The following is a 7,860-nucleotide window of genomic DNA, read 5'->3' on the forward strand; positions in this document are numbered from 1 at the left end:
CCTTGCTAACGCAACCAGAACCTTAGACCACTCCATGTCCTTCTGCATAAAATTCTCCCTGCACCCCCTTCACCCATTCTTATGTTCTCCTAAAAATGTACTTTAAAAACAAAAAGAAAAAAAGTCTGCATATTGTAATTTATAAGACAACCTGTGAGAATAGGAATATAAGAGAGGCTATTGCTGACTTCTTTCAAGGTGGAGGTTCTAGAACTGTATTCTTGATTCTGATCCTGCATTACCTAGTGAGTCATTGACCTGGACCAGGCATTGCAGTGAAGTCAGCAAAGTCTGAATTTTCATCCTAAATACTTGCTTAATGTTAATGACTGAGTAATAAACTACTGGATCAGAATGACAGTCTTTGGTCCTGCACCTTTAAATACAGGTGAGTAATGCCATCTGTCAGTTTTCTGTTCTCGCCTTTTCCAATGAAATGATCGGGAAGTTCAATTGTAATCTAGTCTTGTCAAAAGAAATGTTAAAAACCAGAAATTGATTGTTCTATAAAAAGAGTTAAAACGGGGGGGCGTGGCTAGCCGGTGATGTGAGAGGATGTGCTGTGAGTGAGCTCCGCATCTGACCCGCTACCTACATACATTTAGCAGCCATTCCAGCTCTTTAAAATGCGAAAGAGCAAAACAAAAAGGAACTCTAAAGGTCCCTCATCCTCCTACTGCAAATCCCAGGCGTCCACCTCAATCAGGGGATACTTTGATCGGCCGGACCGGCCGGACCTGCACCCACGAGGCAAGATGGCGCTGATGAAGGAGGCAGGCGTGAGTCCCCTGCTGTCCATCTCTCAGTCATCCCGGGAATCGATCGGGGGTGAATCTCTCGCGGGATCACCCTCCCCCTCCTCCTGCTCGCAGATGTCACCGGCGCCACAGCGAAAGGACCCAGGACCGGCAGACCGGGTAGGTGATTGGCCGGAGGGGGCAGATGATACGGCGTGGATGCCGCAGGCCGCACAGCGGGAAGGCCCCGATCGGGGATCAGACGTTCTGACCTATCCCCAGCCACCTGACGCCACTCAAGGAGGGGTGAATCCCGACCCTAGCAGGCAGACTAAGGGCCTATTCTCACCCGGGCCCTGGGAACCTCCATCTGGAGAACCTAGTATGCCGCAGAGGCCCAAAAAGACTGCGGAAATGAGGGACCTCCCCTTCGGGAATTCAACAGGATGAGCCGGCCCAGGCCCTGAATGGGGGAGAGGTGGATGCTGATGTACCAGCTCTAAGACAGACCCCACATAAACGCAAGCCTGCTGGAGAGACGGGCCAACTCTCATCTTCAGGGCCTGAAGATGATGATTATGCCTCCTGGAGGAGTGCATGAGGCATATCCCTACTAAACGGGACTTTAGACTGCTGATACAAGAAGTAAGGGACACATGTAAAACTGAAATTCAAGTGCTCCATCAAGACTTCCAGCATCTGACGCAAAGAGTGGAAGACATAGATGGGGAAGTGCAAACGACTAACCATGATGTGTACCGCCTGCAGTCTCAATTTGTAGCACAGGCTGCTACCAGTCGCGAGTTACAACTCCATGTTGAAGACCTTGACAATCGTGGGCGACGAAATAATATTTGCATTAAAGGTTTACCGGAGGCTATGGGGTCTAAGGACCTGCCAGCAGTACTACAGATGCTTTTCAATAATATCCTGGGAGCTCCAGCTGCAAACATAAAAGAAATTGATCGTGCTCACAGGGCCCTCCGACCGAGAGGTTCAATGCTCAAGAATTGAACTTATTCACGCATACTTACTAATGGTCTAAATGGCCCATAATAATGATGTCTAACTGATCTTATCAAATGCAAATGCAAATACAAATGTGAGTGTTGCCAAGTGGGATGGCCCTGATCATTCTGTATGCACCCTCTATGTAAATTTCTCATTACTGTCCACCTGATGCAATTTACTAAATATTGTAAACCTTACCTTGTATGTATGAAAATAATAAAATAAAAAGTTATTCAAATAAAAAAAAAGAGCTAAAACAAGGTTATAGCATGACACATTTCTACATGGTATTTTTTTACTTCAGCATATATCGTTTAGAATAGGTACTTATTTAATGCTGGGGCAGAAGGCTAAATCCATTAAGGAGAGAGAAACAGAATTTAAATTGACGCTAAACTCAGAAGTTAAATCTTAAATATACATTCAAGTACCTTAACTGTTGACAAAAATGTTGCTAATTTGTGTATCACTCGGCCGTAGATCCTTAAATCATCTCTGAATTCATGCTGAAACTGTCCTTCCTTTTGGAGGGTAGCTACTTTTGTTCCCTATGGTCCCTGTGTGTGATATAAAAGAGTCATTGCTCCAAGCTTGCTCCCATGATGGACTACAATCTCACGTTTAGTTTACTAATTTGTACAGAGATTGTAATTCACCTACGTTATAGTACGATTTTATCTTTGTGATGTATATGATATTGAGCTACAGACATTGAGCTTATAAGTCAAGACTTGCTGCCTATGCCAGAGCCCAAAAAACAGTAAGCTATATTTATAGAAAACATACTTTTTCTCTCTTGTTTTTCAGAATTTTACAACACTTTACAAGTGTTGTAAAGTAGCCTCCACTCCAACCTCACTCCTGTGATGGACAAAAACCTCAATACAAATGAGTAAACTAAACATATGATTGTAGTACATTGCAGGAGCGAGCTCTGAGTGGTGGCTACTTTACAACACACACAGGGACTGTGATGGACCGCCTGGTACCCCGACTGGGTGCCTCCGTCAGAAATCAGCTTCCTCCACACTGGAACCAGAAAATCACAACTACAGACCAAACCTTCACCTAATAACCAGGCAGGACTAGTCTCTTAGGGTAAAAAAAACAAGAACTGACTTTATTGAAAACCAGCACAGTATTTATACAATTCTGGTGGTCTAAAAACATAAAACAATCAAACATTAGCAGAATGCAAACAGACATCTCCTCCCCAGTGACTTAATGAAAGAATAGAGAGAGAAGAGACACATATGATGGGATTATCTCCTGAGTGTCTTATCATATGTTAATTCACTCAGCTACATCTAGTGACAAGTTAACCCCATTGTTAACCCAATCAAAAAAATGGACAAATAGACTCCCGTTTAACTTGTTAGTCTGTAAGTCAAGTCAAAGTCCAGAGTCTTGTCCAGGACAGGATACTGGTGTATAGGAAAACATAATCTCAGCTCCCCATTTATTCCCACATAATTGGGAAATAGGTATCTGGGGTCCTCTTGATTCATGGAGCGCAAACAAAGGGTCCCACACAGCCCAAAGCACCATGGCAAGCCCCTCTCCCAAGCAATAGAGCTCCCTCCACAAGCAAGGCACATAGTCAGTGGGAAGGAGGCAGGCCTGCTGTCCCCTCCAAATAGTAGAGTAACTGAGGCTTTCGTCACAGGGACCACAGGGAACAAAATTAGCCACCCTCCAGAAAGAGGAAGGACAGTGTCAGCACAAATTCAGATTTGATTTGAGGCTCTAGAGCCGAGTGTTACACAAATAAGTCAAGCAAAACAAATGACAAACGCACTCATCAATTCGTCACCAGCTTTAACCAGTTGACATCCGCGGTGTTAAACCCCCTTCCCATCCAGGCCACTTTTCAGTATTCAGCGCTGCGGTACTTTGACTGACATTTATTCCGTCATGCAGCGCTGTACTGAAATGAATTGTATACCCTTTTTTGGGGACAGATAGAGCTTTCTTTTGGTGGTATTAAATCACCACTGGGGTTTTTATTTTTTTACTATATTAATTTGCGCACTGGGGCACCGGACGCGTATTTACGTTTATAGGCGCGTAAACGTGGGGGTGGGGGGTTAAACATTTTGGGGTTTTTTTTCCCATTTTTTTATATGTGACTTTTATTTCATTTTACTTTTTTATATAGGGCTTTCAACAGTAAAATGTTGAGTGTGTTGTCATTTGTTTTGCTTGACTGATTTGGTGCAGTGATGCATGGGGGGGTCTCAGCTGCCATTGGGATGTGCGGGATCCCTTGTGTGTTCCTGTACCTTTATGGGGGGTTGGCTTCCTCCTGACAGACCTGCACCCAATTTTATCTTCTGACCCATGTGCTCCAAGATGGAGACTCTTATAGTTTAGAGTCAGGACAGCACTATCAGAGGTGCCTTGGCACGGCTGTGCGGCTTTCACATTTTCTGCAGAAGACGTGTATCCAAACCTCTGTTTTTAACCTTAGTGGTGAGACAAGTTTTTTTACATGCTAGCTTGTGAGTGTGCCAGGAAACATTTTTACTGTTACACAAATAAGTTACATTTTAATTGAATACATTTTTAGGTTTAACTCCTGACTTTAGTGTCACTTTAATAGTAAAACCACACTCTAAATTGAATCAGGCAACATATTTGCTTTATTCTCCCTCCCCAGCACCACATGGTAAAATTACCTTTGTTTCTCTATGACTCCAATTATCTGCTGCAAGTGCCTGGAACTTCACAGTATAGAGGAGTATGTGACTCAACCCATGTGATAGCACAAGGTCAATTTTTACCAGTGCTGTCAGATCGACAGAATCTATATCTCTGTATAAGCTTTGGCTTGGGTGACTCACAGACTGCCCCTGGATGCAGAAGAAAGCATTGGTAGAGGGAAAGAAGAGTGAATTTGTGCTGCTAAGGTGGGGGGTTGAAGTTAACAATTTTTTTGTCCACCCCTACATGTTCTGTAACTGTATTGTAATGTAATATTAATTAGAGAAGGGACTGTGCCATTGGCGGTGCTGTTATAAGTTCCATAACTCTCTGTGCACAGTGGTTACAGTTACGGACACTATCCTGCATGGCCTGTCAATAGAGAAACCACAAGAGAATTAAATATATATAGACTTGTATGAAATTAATGGTAAAAGCCGCACAGCGGTTCACACAGCGCGGCTTTTACCATTAATTTCATACGTTATATCTGACCACACAGATTTCAGCTGCTGCTTAACTTGATTAGAGTAGTGGCGCGAGGTTTCACATTATTCATATATAGACTTGTAATTATTACTATTATTCAGGATTTATATAGCACCAACAGGTTTGCACAGTTTGTGTATTACCTGTGTAATTCACAGGTAATACATATTTGACAATATAATTGGGCATCAGAAATATAAATATAAGCAGAACTGAAGTGAATTATGAAGACCTGAAAAACTTTACAGTGTACCAAATCTGGCTTGTATGAAAGCATCAACCTTTGATATATTACCTAGAAAGTTAATCTGGCCCCACACACCTTGTCTAACTTTGCCCCCACCAAACTCTATAATGTAATTGCCAAATTTGAATGGCAATTTCCTTTTCACCCAACAGAAGTTCTGTCCACTAATGATGTAAGGGAAAACTTTATGTGTGTACTCCAAGAAGTACTTTACAGAGAAACCAGAAAGTGAGTTCTCATGGAATTTGCTAGAGCACAGCAATGCTATTTTGGCTACAATAAGCTTTACACAAAGGTTAATTGGCCAATCAATTATTTTAATGTGTATGTGCAAATAAAGTTCTTCTTTAAAGTAACCTTTTAAATCGACCATTCAAGATAAAATAAGAGGTTAAATGATTTCTCGTTTCCCCAGAAGCATATAGTCAAGGATGGATTTCCCACAAGGCCACCGAGGCCATGGCCTCAAGGTGGCAGGGAGCAAAGGGACGGCGCAGGCTCTCTAAGGGGAGGGAGGTAGAGCCGGCTCTCCTGTTCAGCCTGGCTACAGCAGCAGGTTCCAGTCCCAGACACCCACCCCAGCAATTTATGTTATTTAAATCCCCTCTGTCCCTGCACTCCCTGCTAAACTGGCAGAGAGCTGCGGCAGCCGATCATTAAGTTTTAGGTTCGGCTGCCCAGAGTGCAAAAAAGTCTCCACCCCGTTCCCCACACACACACACACAGTGCACATGGATCCCTCAGGGAAGGTGTAATTTGCCTTGGTTTCCCTAGATGACAGCACTGTTGCAGGAGAGGGTGACAGACAAGCACAGAGCAAGGACTTTTTTTTCTTTCTACAGAAAGTTTCTATTTTACAAGATACAGAATACACTGGACCAAATACAGATACTAGATGAATTTCTTCTATGAACATACTGTACATCTGGATAATCCAAGGTATGTGGCAGGCAGTGAGGCATATGAGGGGGATGGGTCAGAAAATCAAATCTGACTGACTTGAGACAATACACAGACTGGGAGCACTTCATACACTCATTTTATGCCTTGCTCTTTTGCCCTTTTTGGCAGAACTGTCTTCCTCTTTAGAACTTTCCTCTTCATTTTTTTTATTTTCTTCTTGTTTGCCTGTCCTTTCTTCTTGGAAGTTGCTGGCCTTTTTACAGTTTTTGGAGGAGAGTTTGGATCTTCCTCATCTTCTTCGTCTTCCGCCTCCTCCTCACCTTCTTCATTTGCCCAGGAGTAGTCCGCTTCAAATGCAAAATTCTGACCACTAATATGCGTCAGCCCAGATCCATATTTCAGCTGGAATGTGACTGGAGGAGTCAGTTCAATACCCACCATGGCAGCCATTGGCAGAATAGATGGCTTTACTATGGCAGTGGGCTTAGATGGCTTTAGTGTGAGCAAGAACTTCTATCTGTTAGAGTCCCTCAGGAAGTTGACAATGAAGGGACTCGAACCCTCAGTAGTGGGCCTCAAACCCATGTCTCCTGGTAGAACTTAACTCGTAAAGGTTTCCCAGGATTAGATCATGCTGCCAGCATCAAACAAGTACTTGGGAATACAGAAGCACACAACGCAGTGTATTCACTCTATATCCAAAGGTTTATTGTTAAAACAAAAGATTATATGGGCAGCGAAAGGGGCGATGGCAGAGCATAAGCCAATAAAAAGACATACACGTATACAAAACGAATTATAATAATATGAACCATAGAACAGCTTCAAAGGAAATCATCAAGGATGCATGTTACACACACAAAGATAAGAGATACAATTTACTAAAGAATTACGATTTTACATTATGGAAGCAGCTCAAAACTAGTTTCTGTAGAAAACACAATTTTCTCCTGCTCAAGCATTAACTATGTGTATACCAGAAACAAGCAAATAAGCTTAATCACCCTTTCTCTATCAGCTGCAGATCACTTGCAGTGAGATGAATGCGGAAAGATCATGATAGAGAAGCCCTGAACGTGCCTGAGTGTACTATGCATGATACAGTGAGGGTGGAGGTGAGGGTTACAGTGTATGCAATGTGGCAGAGCTTAAGGGTAGGGGGTTTGGCAGGCAGGGAGGGGGATGCATTAATGAACCTGGCCTTGGGGCAGCAGAGAGAGTAAATCCAGCCCTGCATATTCTCAAAACAAAGTGAATACCTGGTAATTCTGAGTATGGGTGAGTATGTGACACACTTCCCTGCTCCCATGTGGCAGCCCTGATGCCTCATTATTGTCCCAAATTTGACACATGGGGGTTGGGGGCAGGGGGCAGAGAAGTCCATAGTCCTGAATAAACTGAAAAAAGTCACTCTGGAGCTTACACACAGCTCACTTTCACCAATCCCTGTAGCTGAATGGAACAGCACAGGACAAAGTCCTGAGTATATGCTGCTGGGGAGATGAGGAAGTTAGTTGACCTAACTTTGCCCTGCATGCAAAAAATCAGTCACTTACAAAAAGGTCACTTTAGGGTCCTACACTTTCACTCATATTTGTCAATGACCTAGTTATCTATTTACCTTGTAAAATCTCTTGGGATATGATTCAGCAACAATATCAGAAATCCCGTGAATGCCAACTCAAATGAACTTGAGTGGGATGAGGTACCTGTAAGACTTCTTCTAAAAAGCCTATTGATTCAGACTGCTTTACTTATATTGCTGTATAT

The 7,860-nt window shown here is 43.0% G+C and overlaps 1 pseudogene; it reads right to left on the reverse strand.

The window, feature by feature from the left end:
- Nucleotides 1-6,214: 6,214 nt before the first annotated feature.
- Nucleotides 6,215-7,860, reverse strand: part of LOC108788553 — a 72,325-nt pseudogene continuing 70,679 nt past the window's right edge.

Source organism: Nanorana parkeri, unplaced genomic scaffold, assembly GCF_000935625.1.
Source record: "Nanorana parkeri isolate BGI_ZX_2015 unplaced genomic scaffold, ASM93562v1 scaffold333, whole genome shotgun sequence".
NCBI classification, from domain to species: Eukaryota; Metazoa; Chordata; class Amphibia; order Anura; family Dicroglossidae; genus Nanorana; species Nanorana parkeri.